Source organism: Acartia tonsa, chromosome 9 (genome assembly GCF_053477335.1).
Source record: "Acartia tonsa isolate MP-2025a chromosome 9, ASM5347733v1, whole genome shotgun sequence".
NCBI classification, from domain to species: Eukaryota; Metazoa; Arthropoda; class Copepoda; order Calanoida; family Acartiidae; genus Acartia; species Acartia tonsa.
In genome coordinates this window covers 15,806,520-15,813,139 of record NC_137268.1, presented here as the reverse complement: position 1 = coordinate 15,813,139, position 6,620 = coordinate 15,806,520, and positions in this window count along the sequence as shown.

Sequence of the window (6,620 nt, the reverse complement as noted above, 5' to 3'; positions counted from 1 at the left end):
TTTTCTTCTGATGTTTTATTAAACCCTCTTATGATTTTACATTTTTATATTCGTAGAAAACTGGATATAATACGATGCTTGACATAATTTTTTCGTATGGATGAGAACAGGTTCTAATCCACCGAATTTTAATCGGTTTCGAATGAATACGAGAAAAAATGTTCATTTTTACACGAAGCACTAGAAAGATTATCATTAACATTATTAGATGTTTTCATTGGAGAATTTTTTATCAATGTTTTGGAAACATTAGAAAAATATTGAAAAACATTGAAAAATGTTTGTATTTTTTAGTAGCGAAGCTACTCTATAATTCACTATGTCCGTCCGTCCGTCAGTCCGTCCGTAACGCTATGGGGGAAACGTGATTTTCTCGGCTCCTATTCAAGATAGACAGCTGGAATTTTTAGTGAAGATTCCTATGACATATGCCCATCTAATCTATACATTGTTTTGTCCGTCTGTCTGTTAATTGGGGTGCTAGATCGATTCCTAGATTTTTACGTTTTTGTAATTTTCTCGATTCCTGTTCAAGACAAATGGCTGGAATTTTCAGGGATGGAAGAAATTTAGATTTTACATATTTCGATTAAGTTTTATTTAGATGCCTTTATTGGTTGGGGTGCTAGATCGATTTCTAGATTTTTAAGTTTTCATGATTTTTTCAATCCCTATACAAGATAGACAGTTTAAATTTTCAGGGATTGAACAAGTTTACTTTATACATAATTCCACCTATTTTCATTAAGATACCTTTATGGGTTAGGCTGCTAGATCGATTCCTAGTTTTTCAAGTTTTTGTGATTTTCTCAACTCCTGTTCAAGATAAACGGTTGGATTTTTTAGTGATTAATTAAGTCAACATTCTTCATATTTTGACCAAGTTTTTTAAAGACTTTTTTTCTTATTAGCTTAATGCTTCAAAAAACCATTATACAATATACATTTTAAAAGGTTTCGTGATTTTTGTTATTTAAGTTTTTTATTACATACTCTATAGATCATTTCCAGTTGTCTATTTATAGTTTTTGAGCTTCGCTTCTTATGGATGTTGTCATCCATTGTTATTATAGAAACAATTTTTCAAAAGAACGTGTCCTAGCTTTTGTGATTTTTTTAACCAATTCGTGACGAGCTCCCAAAACTCAAAATTTTGATTCACCGGGGTTCAATAAATTAGATTTTTTCAATAATAACTCAACATAATTCAAATAGTAAGATGTCAAATTAAAGATCTTATTATTTTTTTCATAATAGCAATTTTTTTCTTTTATTTTTTGTTGCGTTTTAGTTCCTTAAAACCAACTTATTTTTTTTTTAAACTTAAATGACTTTAAAAAAATAAAAGGTCTACAAAAAACGATTGCATATCTAAATTATATGGATTATTTTACATCTAATACTTACTAAAAACACTGACGGGCTATTTTTTTTAAAAATCGCAAAGTTAGGACACGTTCTTTTAAAATGAATGTTATATACAATTTATTAATACCCTATTTCTGGCATACAAAAATGGCATGGAAAGTTGTAGGAATTGTCATTCCATGTGTAGTTATACTCAGGTGTGTACAGCTTAAGTATTTTTTAAAGTTAGTGAGTTTTGATATTAGTCTTATTTTTCTTTCCTGTATTAAATGATGAAGAAATTTTTGAAAAGGTGCAGTAATTTGTTATAATTTCAAGGATATTAATTTTTTCATCAAATACTAGCGGTAACACCCCTTAGAGGCCTATTGGGGCACTTGAGGAGGGTTTGACAATCATGCATTTTACATATAAAATATCCAATCATGCGTTTGTCCAACTAATCCGATGATATTCTCTCTCCTGCGTTTGTCCAGGAACCATATTTTGATATTTGATGCATAATAAGATCCATATGATTATGTATCGTTCTTGTTACTTCTCAAAATTTTGAATTATAAAACATGTGTGTAGGGGGCCAATTTATCTTGGGAGGGTGGAGAAAATAGTTATTAACCTTTCCTGAACCTATGAGAAGCTTCACTGTAAATAAGAACCATATCAGTTCAGTGATTAGCTAAATCCTTTGCTACAGACAAAAAAAGTTTACTACTTTATATAAAAGGATAAAATTGAAAGATACATGCATTAATTGCAGCTTTTCTGAAATGGAGAACCGAATCGCCTGAGTAATTAGCAAGATAAACAAAAAAAGTGCATATAATTTAGCACACACTTTGTAATTGGGTTTATTCTATAGAGGCTAGGGTCAAAACCGATAGTTGGAGTAATAATTGACTTGTTGCAGCGTTTATTATTAACAAAATTTTCCTAATTTTGATCAATTAATTACCAGATATTCCAAAGAAACTGTTGGCTGAAAAAATTAATTCAAAGTTAATCTAAATAAATTATTAAAAATTCATCGGCTATGTAAATATTCAAAACAAATATTTAAAAAAACAAAGAAGATAAATTACAAAAGCAGCGAAGCACGAGAAATTGTTTGTAGCCTGACTGACAAACCGACAGTCCAAGTAAATTTCATACTGAATGTTCAAATATGAAATCTTCACTTTTAAAATTTAGCATTTCATCTTAAATAGCAGCCGAGAAAATCACATTTTCCCAAGAGCGTTACTAACTGACGAACGAAATAAGTCAATTATAGAGCAGCTTTGCTATTAAAAATACATTCATACCAGGAATTATATAATATTAGAGATTTTTAGGAGAAAATGGACAATGTAAATATTATTGTTCATTTTTTATCATGATAAACAAAATGATCCCTCAGTAGAATACAATATTTTTGTTAAAAATTTTGATCAATCAATAATGGAATCCAAAGTCAAACGTTGTGTCTAAAACTATCTGGGCAGGCAACAGTAGAGTTTACAGTCAAATGTGCCATCCCTTACTGTTGAAATGTTAAGCGTGACCTCATTTTTGGTCAGTTCGTTCATCTAGAGGGAGGGGATGGGATTGTTATTTTAGCATACTGCCAGTATTACTTTATGAAAACATGAAAATACAGTACAACATCCAAGTAAAAATAAATAGAGTCATGGATGTCCAAAGTGTTGACACTCTATACTTGTTGATGTATTTTACCTCACAGAGCCACGTTGAGCACTGAACAGCCGACCCTTATTTAAGAAAATATGAAAGTAGGGAGATTTTCGGGTTTATTTTGTTTGTTTTACTACTTTAAGTCAAGTTATATTGGCTATTGGGTAACCCTGCAGGACTCTCCCCTCTTCAAGTGCCCCTAGGGGCGTAGCCGCTAGTATTAATTAGAGTAACAAGATCTGTGTGTGTCTGTGTATACCGAAGGTTCTTACTAACCGCAGAACCGATATCGTTCTCCTTTTCAGTGTACCTTCTCATAGATCCAACATCCTCCCAAGAAATCGCCTCAGGAAAAGTAATCTAAACTTAAGACTCCCCCCCCCCCCCCACCTCTTAATCTCATGGGCCCCTAGAGGCCTCCAAGTGCGTAGCTACTAATATTTAATGTTAAGTTTATAAGAATAAAATTAGGTCACAAATATAAAAATGTTAAGTCATCAAATTTGATAACAAAGAAAAAACATTACTAATAACTCTATAATTAATTTTTTATATATTTTTTTTGTTCTTTTGTGTATGAATTTGTATTTATTGTATTTCTTTTGTATAACTTTTTATCTCTAAACTATGAAATAAAATAAAAGTATAATAAAATTTAAACAGGGTATGTATAAATAACCAGGAAGGGAGGGGATATTGGGTTCATTATTACACATAGTCCTCAAAGGTTTATAAAATTTTTTGGGTATAGTCCCTTTCGTAACATCGCACCTTATGGGGCGATCCTTCGTATTTTTCAGAGTAGCTTTTCTCCTATTTCTAGCACCTGCGGGGGGCTCTAACCCTGCGGGGCTAATTACCTAGCCCTGTGGGGCGATTACCTAACCCAATATAACCTAACCTAACCTAAAATAACCTCTAAAAAGCCATTTTAAAAATACGACTAATCGCACCTTATTGGGCAATGTTACGAAAGGGACTATTCCCAAATGTTTTTCTATTTGTTGGGTTAACAACTTTGGGGACTTTTATTCAATTTTGGTTGGTTGGTTTATCAAGTTGAGTGTCCAAATGTTTCAACAATTAATTTTATTCTACAGAAGGGGTAATCGTATATCATATCGTATATCACCATTGGGGATGTAGTACATCAGTTTATCGGCCATTGTCTTATCCATTTAGATCCGTGATAAATAACACATAAACAAATATTAAATCAAGTGCTTTCCCTCAAAGTGACTAGCGATCACGAACCCCCAACCAATCCGTATAAATTTGGTCAATTAAAAATATTGGGGTGGGGAAGGGTGGTTGTTGAAATTTTTGTCCTTCATGCCTTAACTGTGGGGATATCCTGTAAAAATTTAAAATTAAAAACACTAACATAATTTTATTTTATTTGTGCGCGACTAGACACTTTGAAGGAAACTGCCTAAACTTATTCATGGATAAGGGATTATAAATTTTTTTTTTTTTAAGAAAACTAATTAATATTCAAAGTCATAAAAAAATTTGTAAAATTAAGGTGCGATTAAAAACAAAAATCAACCTGTTAAATTTAAAATTGAAAGAGGGGAAATAATTGTTAAAGCTTTCTCCCTTATTTTATCTTCATACTAGCGGCTTCGCCCCTAGCCTCTAGGGGCTGTGCCCCAAGAGGTTTGATCAACCTAATTTTTCGTATTTTAGATTTAAAAAGAAAAAGTAAAAAAAAAATTTTTTTGGGGGGGTGTTTTTCATTTTTTGGGGGGGTTGGGGGTGTCCCACCCCCCAAGAAAATAGCTTAAAACCATCACAGGACCAGTAGGTATATTCCCTGAAGAGTAGAGCCCAATCGGTTCAGTGGTTACTGAGATCTTAAGCTTCAGACGGACAGACAGACGGACAGACAGACATCGTTCTACTTTGTATTATAGATAATACGCTCTAACAAAAATCTAAACAATTTATGAAAAAAAACTTATTTCTCAAAAAGTGTGCGGAAGGAAAAAGCAAAAGTTTAAGTTACAATTATTATATAAACCTCTAGCTTAAATCTATTTTTGTAGAGAGGGAGGAGTTGGTAGGCTATAAGCCTTTAGAATCATGGACATGCTGAATAATAGCCTAAAACCTACCCATTAAACAATCCCAGAAAATTAATTTAACCTGTAAAAATTGTTTAATTCTAAGAGTGCATGTTGCAGTATAGTACATACTTTAGGCGGAAAAATCTAGTCAAATCCTAAAAATCGGCGAAAACTATTTGGGGAAAAAACAAGGATGATAACATTCATAAATGTCAAACTCAAATAAATCAGGAGAAAAACATATATTGTAATTTATGAATTAAAGTCGCTATAATTAATACAAAATGTAATTTACTTAAATTGAAAAATAGGTAACATTCGATCAAAATCTAGAATCTACTTTATTTTTACTTTCAGCTACGCCCCTAGAAGCCTCTAAGGTCATTAAATTAAAGGGGTAAAGGACAGATGGGGAAGTCAACCAAACCCTTTTCAAGCAATTATTGTATTGGTATCTACCCAACCCGGAAAATATAACGTGAGATCCTTCACTTCACACATAAACATCCTGCTACTTGTATTTATATCTAAAATAAGAAATATGCATGAAACGTTAACATTCAAAAGTATGATGGCTAAATTTACTATGAGAGCTATCCGGTACAGATGCACAGACACTAACTATTTGTAGCACGGCTTTGCTTGCAAAGAAAACACCTTCCTCTTGCTGCTATCTACTTTGCAAAAAAACAGATTATGTAATCACATGTTAGTATGTTAATATAGTAGTGATTACACTGCTTTCTCATTAACAGATGTCTGTCTGTGTGCCTTTAATTTATCTCTTTTATTAAAGCAAAGCTTTTCATCTTTTAGGTTTTCTTCTATATTCATCGATTCATCGATTCCTGTAATAAAAAGGCACAAACTATAAAGCATAGCAACTTTTAAGCATGAAACATTTATTGCTATTTTAAAACTTAGTAAATTAGTTTTGACATGTTGGAACTCTGTTTTGAATAAGTAATTTTTCTAAATTGTTCATCTATATCCTATAATTCAAACATCTTTTTACAGAGAACAAAAATGCTTCCCATGTTTCAATAGGCATCCCTGCGAATCCCTGAACTATAATGTAAACATTTCAAGTGATATATGTGTTAATAATGTGATTCACAAAACTAAAAAAAAATTATATTTAATTTTATAGCAAATAAAAGTGATAACAATCATAAAATCAAACCAAGACTTTGATTTAATGAGAAAAGGTGATTTATTGATAACACCTTCTTGTAAAAAAGGCAAAATCTTAAGTCACAATAAACAATTATTCATAAGTAGCGTAGCAATAACAAAGTAAGACAATTGCTAATAGAATTTATTAAGTTTTAAAACACAGAATATACAATCTTCCTCTTATTTAGTCTAAAAGTCAGAAGAAAAAAAACATATGATTTACAAAAAGTCATTTGCAAATCTTCTCTTTAAGTGTTGTGTCCGTCTGTTCTTCTGTCTGATATGTAATACTAACAATTCAAAATATATAAAGATACATAGATTTCTCGAACAAGC